At 36.7% G+C, this 8156-nt stretch overlaps 1 long non-coding RNA gene across 1 annotated transcript; it reads left to right on the top strand.

Annotated features, from left to right (window-relative positions):
• The first annotated feature begins 634 nt into the window (after window positions 1–634).
• Window positions 635–6490, top strand: LOC119874731. Its single transcript, XR_005371133.1, has 3 exons — window positions 635–774; window positions 2424–2531; window positions 6186–6490. It is a non-coding gene; the product is annotated as an uncharacterized LOC119874731 (long non-coding RNA).
• The last annotated feature ends 1666 nt before the right edge of the window (window positions 6491–8156 follow it).

Below are 8156 nucleotides of genomic sequence, written 5' to 3'. Positions count from 1 at the left end.
ATTTCATTGTGGTTTTGGTTTGTATTTCCTAAAGACTTACGATATAGAGCAAATTTTCATTGTGCTTAACTGGCCATTTATATATTCTCTTTGGAGAAATGTCTATTTAAATCTGCACATTTTAAAATTGCATTTTAAGTCCTTCTCTTGTTGAATTTTAAGAGTTCTTTATATATTCTGGATACAAGTTCCGTATCAGATATATGATATGTAAATATTCCACTTCATTTTGTGAATTGTCTTATCACTGTCTCAGTGGTATCCTTTGAAGCACCAAATCGTTTAGCTGGGTGATGTCTGATATATCTATCTTTTTCTATTGTAACTTACAATTTTTTAAAAGATTTTATTTATTTATTCATGAGAGACACACAGAGAGAGGCAGACATAGGCTGAGGGAAAAGCAGGCTCTTCTCAGGGAGCTTGATGCAGGAATTGATCCCAGGACCCCAAGATCACAACCTGAGCCAAAAGCAGAGGCTCAACCATTGAGCCACCCAGGTGCCCCTGTAGCTTAGAACTTTATGTCATAGTGGAGAAACAAGAGCTTGACCTAAGGTCATAAAGGCTCACTCCTATAGTTTCTTTTTAAACTTTGTATAGTTTTGTCTCTTATATTTAGATTTATGATCCATTCCTGTGCAAGTTGATTAGTAGACTTCCTCATGCCCAACCTGAAAAAAGTGAAAGAAAGGAGGCCCACATCAGGTGGACAAGCAGAGCCTGCTGTCTCTCACACTGGCAATGTGTAAAGTTGAAAGAATCAAAAAATGAGTACGTACTGAATCTTGGGAGATGTTATCTGGCTAACAATACAGAAAAGTTAAGGAAGTAAAAGAAGCAAGGACTTCTCTCCATTTGGCTAGTTTAAGTTCATCATGATCCTCATTTCTTATGCCAACAATTAATACTCAAATCTGAATACCTTGGGACAGGTATAGTAGATCCCCTTGTTCAGGACACATTCTAACCTTATATGACTTCCTATGGGGGTCGTAAAGCTGAAACATGAAATTCTGCAGTGCCTCATGTTCCTCTGCACATGTATGGCTTCATTGGTCTTATTTAGGGAAGTCAGCAACCTGATGCGCATGGTTTCATCTACAGAGTGACCAGTGTCACAGAGGCGCCCAGTTATTCAAGGCAACCATGGCAGATAATTTTTAGCTTCCAGTTGCTGGCATCAGATGTTTGGATGGTGGACAGTAATCCTAACAGCGTCATTGGTATTGCGTTTCTCCTGCCTTGTCTCTAGCTATATGCTTCCTAGTTGTATAGGACCCAGTGGTCATTCTCTGATTCTTTAATCTATTCTTTAGGAGCGTATCATTGTGTAATCCTCCATTACGTCCTCCATCCTGACTTTATTTTTCTTTTCCTATCTCCTCCGGAACCTCTTTCTTCTGCTTTATAGAACATCATAAACAAATCTCCCCGTGTTCTTAATTTCAGAACCTAAATGTTCCTTTTCCCAGTACACAAATGGAACGAATATTCTATATCCCAAATCAGTAATTTAAGTATTGTGTTTTTTTGTTTTTCTAGCTCATCTGGCCAACTAATCTCAACTAATAGTTGTAACCATCTTGATATGTTTATTTTCCCCTGTTAGTTTTCCTCTCCTGCCTTTACTTCTTTAGCTTTCTGAATTGAATTATAAGGTCTATTTTTTTTTCTTGCTCTTCTGACTTGTTTTCCTTCTGGGCAGCAGCTGGGTATAGCTAGAGAAATTTATCTGATTTAGCAAGTTGGTACTGCTATGAATTAGAGAGTACTCACCATCACTATAATATTCAAATGGGATAATGTCCAATATTTATTTGATAAAATTGCATTATATTATACACACTGAATATATCATACATTGCCCACTTATCCAAAATCAAACACTCCTTCTGCTCCCATCACTGTCAGCAGGTGATCTCCAGCTACTTATTCATAGGGAATACAGAAACTTTCTAAAATTTATCAAAACATTTTACCCTATGCCTGCAAATCTACTGGAGTTTGATTCTATCCAACTATTCTCACTTTTACATTCTTATGAAATGTTGTATTTCTACCTGGAAATGACTCATTCAAATAATATTTCAGAAAGGAAGGAAAAAAAGGAAAAGTGAAGGGAAAGTCCCTAATCATCTCTCTTTGCATATAAGATGTTCCTAACGGAGTTTTCCAGGGGTCTGAATGTACAGTTCAAGCAGAGAGCACAAATTAAGCATTTCACTATTTCTGGCAGGATCACAGAACTTTTAGTTTCTGCTGATTTTCTTTTCTAGGTATTTCATTTGGTCTTTTTAATTTTTTTTTTTTTTTGGCTAAAATTTACCTGGTATTGGCTAGATCTTTGTGGGATCAGTCCAACACTCTAAGAAGGTGGAAAAATGCATTGTAACATGTGGTTTTTTTTTTTTTTTCAACAGCCTTCCTTATTACAGGGATGGGCAGTGCACATGGTTGAACAAGACTTTTAGAATGGAAAAGAGTCTTCTGTGCATTCTCAGCAATGGGAGTAGACATTCACAGCATAGGTACTATGTCTCACTTTACTTGCCTCTGCATAGCCAACTTCCCTCCTTTTAATTATAGAGGCTAAAAGCATCTAAGTCCCTTGATAGAAGTAGAACCTTCTTAGTGTATATTCATTTTATGCCTCTTCATCTACTCTGGAGAATTCTGACTGCTTCAAGATTTGTAAGGTACTCAGATGTTTTCTACAGACCAACACTTGGAAATTTGGAAGATGTCTTCTATTGATAGGACATCACCTCAGCAAACGTTTTTCCAAGATAGTGAAAACTAATTCTAACAGACACAGCCTATATTAGGCTGTCATGAGAATTCCTACCTCAAAAGACCAGAAGATGGTTTACATTGAACTTCTGCTATTTTTATATTTAGTTCTCAGGAAGGAGATTTTCAGAAAACTAATTTAGGTTACCAGGGATATCAATTAGATACAAATACAGAAAAAAAATACATATTTTTAAACAGAGCTGTCCAGAAAACAGAAAAAGCCAAATTCCATTTATTGAATGTCTCTAGAGGATCACCCACTTGATCCTATTTTGGATCTTTGGCCATTCTTGAGCCATGAAGCCATTCTAGGTATGGTGGCCACAACGATAATACTGTGCTATTAGATGCTTGATTAGAATAACCAACTTCTCTTGGTTTGCCCAAGATATTCCCAGTTTTAAAACAGTATCCTGTATCCTGAAAATACCTTCAGTTTTGGACAACCTGGGATGATTGGCCACCCTATGTGGACATACTTTATTCCTAAATATTTTGGTTCTACTTTTTTCAATTATTCTGAAAAATAAGCTGTATTCAACACTATCATTTCATTCTATATACTCCTAATCCACTTAAGTCCTATAAGGTCCTAATTAAGGTACGTCTATGCTCAATGAACCTCAATATTACCAGCCACCTAAGACTGGTTGCAAGAGAAATGTGTGAACAATTGATTTGAAGAAAAAATAACATGCTAAATCTCTACCCTGTGAAATTGCTGTGCTGTTCACCTAAAAAATTATCCTATAAGCACGTTTACCCAAGTGTTCATTTGAAAGAAATTTTACCTTTGTCTACTAGTACTTTCAGCCCAAGAGATACTCAAGAGATGACTTTATAATCAACCATTCTATCCCAAAGTTAAAAGATGCCTACATTCCAGCCTCTCTCTCTATCATGACCACTATCATAATCTTTAGAACCTTATCTAAAGATGAGTTTTTAGTTCATTAATAAAGGCTCTTCTTAAGCATATCTACAACTCCTGTCCAGCCAGTAAACAAAGATTTGGCCCATATGGAAGTTAATGAGTAAAGAAGTAGAGATAAGTCCAATGAAGAAGACATTTGAAACCTCTGGAAGTACGGTAGCACAGAAAAAGAGGACTTCATGGATCATGAAGTTAGTTCCAGAACCACTCATAATAGGCTTGTTCTTGGCTTTTTCACATCTTTCCTCCTGCCAATCCTCATTTCTTTTCTCTTTCTTTCTTTCTTTCTTTTTTTTTTTTTTTTTTTTTTTCTTTTTTGCCTCTGCATTGACCATATAGCTTTTTAGGCCGATTGAATAAATATTTCCCTCCAAACTTTGAATCCAGTCAGATCTTGACTTTCTTTTCTAGCACGCCATTTCTGTGGGTCTGTCACTGGTAACAAGACTGAGAAAATTCCCATATCTCTGCTTTGTAGATAACCTTTACCAGACAAAGCTTGGAAATCATCAGGTCACATAATTTTCAAACGTTTTAGAACCATACATTTTTCAATAGCAGAATTCTTTCATGTATCCGTTAGCCATATTTTATATATCTCAATGTATATAGAGACTCAACAATAGTCAAAAGGGTAATTTTCATGGCAAAGGGGTTTTGAAATAATTTTATGTCAGACATCAAAACGGGCATGGGTTATAGTTTCCACACCCTTGCCCTGTCCCTGTATATATTTAATCCTACAAAACAGAATGTCTCTGCTATGGGACAAATTTAAGATCATTCATTTCTCAATATAATACTTGTGAAATTTGGGCATGGAGCTAATTTTATCATCAAAGAGTAAATATTACTTTGAATGAAAGCGTATCTTCAGCTTTAATATTCTCCATCTTAAATAGGAAATGGAAAAATTGCATTTTATTTATGAAAGTTATTTTAGTTATTAACCTTAAGAAGATGTGTGCATAGGCATATTTTTCTTGCCAACAATGAAAGATGTATGGTTGCCCATATAAGGAAAATCTCTGGACAACATGGCTTCCTTCCTGAACGTTATAAGCCTATTCACCTTTAGGAATTGAACAAGAAATAATGAGAATTAATGTTGCAACTAATAGGATCAGTAATATTGCCAGACATTGTTATCAGGGCTTTATATATTAATTTATCTCACCCTTTCAATAGCCCTATGAAATCCATATACTACTATTATTCCTCATTTAAAGATGAGAACAGAGAGACAGAGATTAAAAATGTACTCAGTACACAGAATAACAGGCTGGAGAAGCCAGGCTCAGGCTTGCTGGCTCCAGTGTCTTCCCACTCAACAGTGTGCGATATGCATAGACTCCCATCATTCAGAAAGGAGTATACAACATGTGTTTTGAGGGTCTAAAAGAAGTAGCTGCTGGGCGTCCAAACAGATAATAAAATAAATTAAATGACACTCTGAATTTTGGTAAGGCAAAGGAGGAAGCAAATCCTGACCCTGCATATGGATCTAGCCTGCCTTCTGGAAAGTGACAGGATTGGGTCAGAGAAAATGAACATTAAGCCAGTGCCATGGTGGCCCTTCCTAGATACCCAATCCCTGCAGGATTAATGGTGCCTCTGGTATTTGTTGTGGCAACTGCCAGAAAAAAAAGTGTTTAAATTTCCCAGCTCCATAGAGGTACGTGGAAGCATCCCTAACTGTGAGGTGTTTCTGTATGCACAGTTTTGCATGGCTCAGAGATGAAGCTCTAAGGGGCTCACAGGGAGAATTAGGCCATGCCACCTCCTAATGTGCTCCTAGCAGACCAGCCCCCTTCAAGAAATGTTTAGGAATTTGTTCTTGCAATTGTCATAAATATTCACTGACATTAAAAATGATGCCCAGTCATAGCCTTTGAGCTGTTGGAGTCCAGAATCCCTGTGAAAGGAAATCCATATCCAACCCACAGCCATGACTCGCTATAAACACCCTTCCCTACGTGCTAAGAATAACATAGCAGAGTCCTGATTGGAGACAAGGATAAGGTGTGTCCAAGGATAAGGTGTGTGCAAACAAACAATCATGAGTGAAGTAAAGACTTGAGAGCAATCTGAATGACTGGAGCCAGTTGGTGGCCACCTCGCACAGCCACACCTGCAAGGCCTGGGCATTGACGGCGAGTGAAAGGTATGGCATAAAGGAAGGAGTGTTGTCCTTCACCCAGGGGCACTAAATCGCTCTAGAGGTGCATTGCCCAATATGGGTGTCCATTGGCCACATGTGACTATTTAAATAAGTCCAAATTAGATAAGATCTTAAAAGCCAGTCCTTTGCACCAGCCACATCTCACATGCTCCCTAGCCACCTGTGGCTAGTAGCTATCATTTTGCAGCACAGATAACAGAACATTTTCAGAGTTACCACACACGGTATTGTACAGAACTACTTAATGAATAATGACTTGTTCACTACGTGAAGGGGGAAGAGAGAACTGGAGGTCACTGAGAAGAGCAAACGCATTCGGCGAAACCACGGAGAGTAGCAACTGCAGGAGCAGAAGGCTCGCAGAGCAGCATCATTTATTACATGTGGTGTGGAACCTGCTAGTCAAGTGGGCAGCGGCTCCAAGGTCTGTCAGAGGGAATTGCTGTGATAACAAGCCTTTTAAGCAGAAAGACAGCCACGTAGTTGGAGACAGAAAATTACCTATGCACGAAGCCCTCTGAATCTGACAAATCGTAGGGGTGGGGGATTGTAATGATTTACTTAATCTGAGTCATAAATTTACATATTACACATGGGCTACACATTTTCCCTATTGAATAAAAAAAGGTTGCCTTTTTTCCTTCTGATTATATAAATAATTCATGCTTATTGTAAATACTTCAAGCAGTATAGCAGAATGTAAGAGGAAAGTCAAAATCACTTGAAATTCTCAATTACCAAAGATCAGCAATAACTTTTCACAAGACAGATAGACAAAGAAATATATATACCCACACGTATATACTCACACATCTATATACTATGTTGACATAAATATGATTATTTATTCTAGGCTGAATTACTTTCTGTGGTAGTATTTGTATTGTAGTTGGGTGTTGTCTTTTTTTTTTTTTTAGTTCTACTGTTTTTTGGTTTTCGCTTGCTCTTTCCACTAATCCACATGCTCTCATTGTCCATTCACAAGTCAAGTAAAATTTTTATATTGGTATTTTCCTTCCCTGTTCATGAAACTGGGCTCATGTCATATGCATGTTACCAAACCTTGATTTTCTGACTTAAAATTATATTATGAAATCTCCTCAAGGCAACTGGTACACATTTAACTCCTTGCACCTGCCTCAAATTTTGCATGGTGTGGATGTACCACAATTTTATCAGCTATAATTTTATCTACTACTTTTTAGTTCAAAGGCAGATTTGTTCTGATTACAATGAGATTTATCATAGCATTCATTTTAGAGATCCTTCCCCTCAAAACTTTACCATACAAATGAATAATTGTACCTAAATCTGTAGATTTCCTGTGGTTTTACTACTGGCACAGAAGTATTTGTGTTTAATATAAATGATCATTGCTAGATTTTTTTAAAGGCTATATAAATTTACATTTATACTGGTTATGTATCCTTGTATATATTTAACTGTTTTCCCTATTGGTGCCAACACTAATATTAATATTTTATTTTTCATAATTTGTGTAGAGTTATCCATTATTCTTTTAATGTATAATTAAAATTTGCAATTAATTCTCCAATTCCTACCAGCAAAACCCGTCATATATTTATGTTTTTAGTGGCTGTTTGGTTTATTATGTTGTTTAGTTTATTATGTTGTTTAGTGTCTCTTCTGTAAGTTGTCTATTGAAGACATTGTGCAAACCTTTCTATTAGGTTTTCTTTTACAGAAGATCAGGTAGGAACAAACTGAGGGTTGGTGGAGGGGATGGGGGTAGGGATGGGGTAACTGGGTGATGGGCATTAAGGAGGGCATGTGATGGGAGGAGAACTGGGTGTTATATGCAACTGATGAATCACTAAATTCTAACCCTGAAACTAATATACTATATTTTAATTAACTTGAATTTAAATAAAATCTAAAAAAAGGGGGGATGGTAGGAAATCTTTCTGATGACTGCCATTAGGAACAACTCCTGAGATCTTAACCATTCACATTGATGCTTCCATTCACATTATAGTCTCCAGGGGTTTAAGTAAACCACAATGCCATTTATATACACTGGGATCATGAAATAGGGTAGCCCTAAGGAATATCAGAGATAACATAAATACTGTAAGATATGCAAATTATATGTATTTCCAATATTTTTTCTAATCTATGTTGTCTTTTGGTTATAGTGTATTTTGTCCTATAATTTTACATTTTGTATAACAAATATTTCTTTTTTTTTCTGGTCAGTGATTTTCCTGTCATGCTTTAAAAAAT

The sequence above is a fragment of the Canis lupus genome, chromosome 16 (assembly GCF_011100685.1).
Source record: "Canis lupus familiaris isolate Mischka breed German Shepherd chromosome 16, alternate assembly UU_Cfam_GSD_1.0, whole genome shotgun sequence".
Taxonomy (NCBI): Eukaryota; Metazoa; Chordata; class Mammalia; order Carnivora; family Canidae; genus Canis; species Canis lupus.
The sequence above is the reverse complement of the archived record's forward strand: the minus strand, read 5'-3'. Positions and strand labels throughout refer to the sequence as shown.